Source organism: Octopus sinensis, linkage group LG3, assembly GCF_006345805.1.
Source record: "Octopus sinensis linkage group LG3, ASM634580v1, whole genome shotgun sequence".
NCBI classification, from domain to species: domain Eukaryota; kingdom Metazoa; phylum Mollusca; class Cephalopoda; order Octopoda; family Octopodidae; genus Octopus; species Octopus sinensis.
Window position 1 is genome coordinate 130,875,423 of NC_042999.1, and position 7,958 is coordinate 130,883,380.

Sequence of the window (7,958 nt, forward strand, 5' to 3'; positions counted from 1 at the left end):
GGCATCCAGCAACAGGACCTCCGTAATGCCATGATGGACCATGAAGTCTAGCATAGCATGGTAAATTCCAATGTCTCGACCATGGTCAAACAATGATGATGATTAGGAAGGGTGTCCAACTGTAGAAACTATGCCAAAAAAGACAAATGGAGCCTGGGCATCTCTCCTGTCAAACTGTCCAACACATTCCAGCATGGAGAATAGACATTGAATGATGATAACATAGATTGGAAAATAAAAGGAAATGGTTTATGAGATTTTACAGAAGAGAACTGATCAAGTAACACTCATCTCAAGTCTTTTGCAATACTTTTCAGAGTTTAATCATCATCATCATCATCATTGTTGTCACCACCACCAGCTTCATCAACATCATCATTTTAATGTCTGTCATCGATGTTAGCATGAGAAGCTGGTGAACCAAAAGACTGCACCAAGCTCCAATATCTGCTTTGACATGGTTTCTACAGTTGGATACCCTTACTAAAGCCAACCACTTTGCAGAATGTACTGGGTGCTTTTTACATGGTACTGATACCAGTGAGGTCACCAAGTAACTCATGGAATAAAACTCCATCAACTGAGGAGGGGGTTGTAGCATTGAGTGGGATGTCTTTATGCTGGGTAATGGTAGTTTTAAATACGATAAAAAGGCAGGTACAGGTGCCTTGTTGTGGGGGAAATACATGGTTACCTTGGTTGGAAAAGAGAGAAGATGGTAAAGATGATGAATAATGAAATTATTGTGTATAACGCTCAGCAAGGGCCTTATTTCAGTGGGGTACCAAAGGACAAGTCCCACACACATACACACATTTTTTCAGGAACAGGGGACAAACCATCTTTTGTCCCCACTACTTTTTCCCAATTAAAAAACAAAGTATCACCATCAATCTAGGTGGCAGAAATATTGCCACAATCACATGGCCATTTAGGATGGGAACTCGCTAATAAAAATGTCAACAATTTAATCATTGGACTGAATCATTAATCCAATAACTATGAAATACCTCAGTGCAGTAAATAATGACAATACTCATTCTGTGTGAATAACTTTACAATCAAGATTTTATTCAGACATGTGACAAACGAACGCATGCAGTGAGTATACAATGTTCAATAAAGATTTCTGGAAAGAAGAAAAGTTTTTGAACAACTTGCCATGTTCCGTGATAACTTAGAGTAAATAGAAATAAATCAAGCTGCGAGATTTACTTCCCACGGGTACTAGACATAGAATACCATGATATCGAATTCATGTGCCTGGCTCTCATGGTTTCAGTGGACCTTGTTGCATCTCGAAGAAGCAGTTAGAGAAGAAAGACTGATTTAAGTGGGAATGGATGCTTATAAAGGTAAAGTGCTAATAGTGACCTCCTGCATATTATTTTGATGTTATGCGTAGTAAATTAGCAAAGGGAGAGTTAATCATGTTCGCCCGGAATATTCTAGATTGTTCGAGAATGTTTGATCAGGAGAGATAACTGTTGTTGACTCCCAATGAATATTTTGTGGGCTTGCAAAACTGTTTCAATTAGCATTGCCTACAACTATATGGCTTATAGACACAGGCTTAAGCAGTTATTAGATTACACCAGTGGTTTTCAACCAGGGTTCCGCCAGTACAGTCCAGGGGTTCCGCAAGAAGTTACCAAAACTGCTAAAATCGTCAGTAATTTTTAATTCTCCTGTGCAGATATGTGTGCATAAGACTATTAAATTATTGCACAGGGGTTCCTCGAGCCAATGGACTGCTTCCTTGGGGTTCCGCTCCAGCAAAAAGTTTGAAAAGCACTGGATTACACATTGTGTATCAAAGTGATATGCACAACCTTTACAGGAAAGTAAATTTATCCCTACATAGGCTCAGGCATGGCTGTGTGGTAAGAAATTTGCTTCCCAACCACATGGTTTCAGGTTCAGTGCCACTGCATGGTACCTTGGGCGTCTTCTATTAGAACCTTGAGCAAACCAAAGCCTTGTGAGTGGATTTGGTAGACAGAAACTGAAAGAAGCCCATCATATATACATATACATACATACATATATATATATGTGTGTATATATATATATATATATCTGGCCGATGCCAGCCTCGCCTGGCACCAGTGCAGGTTGCACGTAAAAAGCACCCACTACACTCACGGAGTGGTTGGCATTAGGAAGGGCATCCAGCTGTAGAAACATTGCCAGATAAGACCAGAGCCTGGTGCAGCTTTCTGGCTTCCCAGATCCCCGGTCGAACCGTCCAACCCATGCTAGCATGGAGAACGGACATTAAACGATGATATATATATCATCATCATCATCGTCGTTTAATGTCCGTTCTCCATGCTAGCATGGGTTGGACGGTTCGACCGGGGTTCTGGGAAGCCAGAAGGCTGCACCAGGCTCCAGTCTAATTTGGCAATGTTTCTACAGCTGGATGCCCTTCCTAACGCCAACCACTCCGTGAGTGTAGTGGGTGCTTTTTACGTGCCACCTGCACAGGTGCCAGGCGGGGCTGGCAACGGCCACGGTCAGATTGGTGTATTTTATGTGCCACCGGCACGGAAGCCAGTCGAGGCGGTGCTGGCATCGGCCACGAGTCGGATAGTGCTTTTTACGTACCACCAGACCAGGGATCCTGGCTGGTTCAATTCGATTTCGATTTCGCTTGCCCCAACATGTCTTCACAAGCAAAGGGGGTTGGCAAGGGTGCCTGTCGTACGGTCGCATTGGAGTATTTTACGTGCCACAGCCACGAGTCGGATAGTGCTTTTTACGTACCACCAGACCAGGGATCCTGGCTGGTTCAATTCGATTTCGATTTCGCTTGCCCCAACATGTCTTCACAAGCAAAGGGGGTTGGCATGGGTGCCTGTCGTACGGTCGCATTGGAGTATTTTACGTGCCACGGCCCCGAGTCGGATAGTGCTTTTTACGTACCACCAGGCCAGGGATCCTGGCTGGTTCAATTCGGTTTTGATTTCGATTTCGCTTGCCCCAACATGTCTTCGCAAGCATGGGGGGTTGGGATGGGTGTCTGTCGTCGGATGAGGTTCTATATCGACTTCGCTTGCCTCAACCGGTCTTTGTGTCCAAGGGAGGAAAGGCATTCATAAGTGGGCTGGGCTCACTTGTCCTGCCTGGTCTTCTCACGTACAGAATATTTCCAAAGGTCTCGGTCTCTGGTCATTTCCTCAGTGAGGCCTAAAGTTCGAAGGTTGTGCTTCACCACCTCGTCCCAGGTTTTCCTGGGTCTACCTCTTCCACGGGTTCCCTCAACTGCTAGGGATTGGCACTTTCTCACACACCTATCTTCATCCATTCTCGCCACATGACCATACCAGCGCAATCGTCTCTCTTGCACACCACAACTGATGCTTCTTAGGTACAACATTTCTCTCAAGGTGCTAACGCTCTGTCGAGTATGTACACTGACATTACACATCCATCGGAGCATACTGGCTTCATTCCTCACGAGCTTACGCATGTCCTCAGCAGTCACAGCCCATGTTTCGCTGCCATGTAGCATGGCTGTTCGTACACACGCATCATACAGTCTGCCTTTTACTCTGAGCGAGAGGCCTTTAGTCACCAGCAGAGGTAAGAGCTCCCTAAACTTTGCCCAGGCTATTCTTATTCTAGCAGTTACACTTTCAGCGCACCCACCCCCACTACTGACTTGGTCACCTAGATAACGGAAGCTATCAACTACTTCTAGTTTTTCCCCCTGGAAAGTGACGGAAGTTGTTTTCTGCAGATTTTCGGAGGTTAATGCTCCCGAGCATCTGCCACATACAAAAACTATCTTCCCAGTTAGCCTACCTTTGACATTGCTGCACCTCTTATGTGTCCATAGCTTACACTGGGTACATCTTATAGAGTTTCTACCTACACCTTTTCTACAGATCGAGCAGGGCCATCTTCCTGAAGATATTTGTGGATTGTCTACCTTTCTACTTATTAGTACTTTGGTTTTAGCTAGGTTGACTCTAAGGCCCCTTGATTCTAAACCCTCCTTCCACACCTGGAACTTCTCCTCCAGTTCTGATAGTGACTCAGCAATAAGAGCAAGGTCGTCAGCGTAGAGGAGCTCCCAGGGACAGCCTGTCTTGAATTCCTCCGTAATTGCCTGGAGTACTATGATAAATAGGAGGGGGCTGAGTACTGAACCCTGGTGGACCCCAACCTCTACTTTGAATTCTTCTGTGTACATGTTGCCAACCCTAACCTTACTTACGGCATCTCTGTACATGGCTTGCACAGTCCTCACCAGCCATTCATCTATCCCTAGTTTCCTCATTGACCACCAGATAAGGGATCGGGGGACCCTATCAAAAGCTTTCTCCATGTCAACGAAAGCCAGGTACAGGGGCTTATCTTTGGCTAGGTATTTCTCCTGCAGCTGCCTTACCAGGAATATAGCATCAGTGGTACTTTTTCCTGGCACGAACCCAAACTGCATCTCATCTAAACTAACTCTCTCTCTAATTAGTTGGGCTATGACCCTCTCCGTAACCTTCATTACTTGATCCAACAGCTTGATACCTCTGTAATTATTTGTATCTAGGGCATCACCTTTACCTTTGTAGCAGTTGACTAGTATGCTGCTGCACCAGTCATTGGGTATGACTCCTTCGTGTATCACCTGGTTGACTATACGGGTGACTAGGTTATAGCCGACACTGCCAGATATTTTGAGCATCTCTGCAGTAATTCCTGATGGGCCTGGGGCTTTCCCTGTCTTCATGCTTCTAATTGCCTTAGCTACCACGGAACTATCAACTCGGATAGCTGGTCCCTCTGTAGGGTCAACATTCGGCAGACTCTCTTTATCCCATTCATTTTCCTCATTCAGTAACCTTTCATAGTGGCGTCTCCAAGCTTCTCTCTTTGCATCCTCATTTAGCACAAGTGAACCATCCTCCATGCGAACACATTTCTCTTCTACCACATCACGATTCTCTCTCACACACTGTCTTGCAACACGAAATACCTCAAGTCTTTCATCCTCACGGCGCAGGACATTGGCAAATTTTCTCTTATCTGCTTCCCCTCTGGCTAGATGTGTATGTGGGTTTTTGTGTCTGTGCTTATCCCCCCCCAACACTGCTTGACAACTGGTGTTGGTGTTTACATCCCTGATACAGCAAAAGAGACCAATAGGCTTGAAAAATAATAAGTCCTGCTGTTGATTTGTTCAGCTAAAACCCTTCAAGGTGGTGCTCCAGCATGGCTGCACTCAAATGACTGAAGCAAGTAAAAGAATAAAAGAAAACATCTACATGTATGTACATACTAACTTATTCACATATTCACAAACCTTAATAATTGTCTTAGTCATTCAAATTGCACACAAGTTGGTTGAGTATCTCTTCCTCCATAGCAGTGGTTCTCAACTATTTTTTACCTATGGATCCCTTTGATTCCTATTTTATTAGGGTTAGCTCTCCTAACCAGGGGCATAGCTAGGGTGGGACAAGCAGTGCCCTGGGTTCCACTGATAGCTGTACTCTTCCCAGATGCAAAATACATGTTCTATGTAAATTATCAAGCCTGAAATCTCTGGGCACTGTACAAGAGCGTTGCAGGACAGTTTCCTTGTCCTGCCCACACCTTGGGCATGCTGATGACACTGATATTCCGTGCCTGGACAATTTATCGTGGACAGGTAATGTATCCCTGTAACACTGCCAGGTCAGGGATCTTTGGTAATCATCCAAATAGCCCAGCCTGAAGGTTTTTTTAAACAAGTTGGCTAACTAGTTCTCATCGAACCCCAGAGCCTCTCCTAAGATGTCATCGCTCTTATACTCTACCATCCCTTTATAAAATGCAGTGGTGGTATTTCTGCTGCCGGCCTTGTCTGCCCTGTGGATTAGCACGAGGGTCTGTCGGCACTCCTCTTGCCATTCAGTCAAATCAGGTGTAAATTCTTCCAAGGAGGCCACTTGTGGAAAGAATTCCTCTGCAAGCGAATTCCACACCTGGCCACCATCCAGGTAGAGCCAGAGATGCCTTAGCCTCAGTGCATGCCTGCACCTCAATAACCACAGCATCCCTAAACCCACCCTTTAGCGGTTCTTGGCAGCATATGGAACACCTCACAAGTGGTTTTCCCCTCCACAAAAAGCGGAAGAGGAGTCGCACCAACTTGTATAGCAACGAATTGGCAAGGGACAACAGTCAGACAGTAGGTGATAGCAGATGCAATAAACACCTGTACTACCTTCGCCCTCCCTTTCAGGGACAGCACCCTTCCAGACTAGGGCCTCCACCCTACCTGCCACCTCGCTCCAATTCTTCTCTGTCTGGAAATCTGGTCCAAACCAAACTCCAAGCAACTTAACAGGACCATCCATCCAGTGCCCCACAACATTGGACGTTATCGGCTTGCCGCTCCAAGTGCTGAGCCACAAACCAATTGACTTATCCTTGTTAACTTTTGCCCTTGCCACCGCCTCATATCCTTTGATTGCATCCTCTACACAAGGTAGCTGAACTACATTCGACACAGTGATGGTGATGTCATCCACATATGCAGAAACAGACTTACCACATCCAATTTCATTGGAGATGCCTCCTAAACTCTCCATCCTCTGCAGCAATGGCTCAAGAGTCAGTACATACAGAAGCGGAGACAGGGGGCACCCTTGACGAACTGAGCACTTGATCTCAAACACCTCTGATAGGTAACTGTTTATTTGGACTGTGGATTTGATGCCACCATAAATGGCCTTGATTCAACTGCGAAAATCCGAGCCTAGCCCAGCCACCTCAAGGACTGTCGCCAGGTACTGGTGGTCTACCTTATCGAAAGCTTTACTTTGATCTAAATGGACCAATGCCCCACCTTTACCGAATACTTTACCCTCCCTGTCTAAAGTGTAGCATAAGAGATGAAGATTGTCCTGGATTGACCTGCCTGGGATGGCGCATGTCTGCACCTTCTCTACAAGTTTCTCCACGACACACGTCAAACTTTTTGCTAACACCTTGGCCAAAATTTTTAACTCTACATTGAGTAGAGTTATGGGCCTAAAGTTACTAATATGATACCTCTTGCTCAGGTCTTTTCTGGTCAGTGTCACCACTCCCTGACTTACAGAGCTGGGAATCCTCCCATTCTGCTGCCAGTTCGTATAGATGCAAGCCAGTAAGTGTCCAAACAAATCCAGCATACTATGATAAAATTCATAGGGCAGACCATCCAGCCCTGATGACTCATTCCCAGTGCATTCAGCCAGCACCTCCTCAACCTCCGCAGCTGTAATCAGCCCTTCACAACATTCCACCTCCTGTACCAAGAGTCATGGCCCGATGGCGAGGAAGTCCTTTAGGGATTCCCCACAATCCAGTGCCCCTCTTATCCCAAACAACCAGGCGACATGCCCCTGCTTGTCAATCAAAGACTTTATAGAGGCTTCACCTGCCTCTCCAACTTTCTACATGACATGCCCATCCTGCAACATTAATACCTTCTCTACCCGCCACCCGTAACGTAGCCCTGACTCTACACCCTTCGTGTTTGGGTTTGAGATGACAGAATAGCACCGCCATTACTCTGGATGAAGAGCCAGATTCCATGACCTCTAATTCCTTAATTAGATTCCTTTCTATTCTAGTCTTCTCTAAACTTAGCTGTTTACTAAAGCTAAGAGACTCAGAATGAATGGCTTGCTTGAGGGCACACTACCATCTATTATTAATGATGGTACTGCATAATACCTTCTGCACTAACTCCTTAACCCAGGCATGGAAGACTTTACAAGTCAAAATAGACTTGTTCATCTTCCAGTACCTTGGTCCCTGTCTATGACACTTAACTAGGTGCACCTCACACGTCACAAATTTGTGATCCATGTAAGTTACACAATAAAAGCGTAGACAACTAAACGTATTCCCATCTCTCTCTTACAAATATCCTATCTAAATAAAATCTATATGAACTGTCGTTATTAGACCAGGTCCAC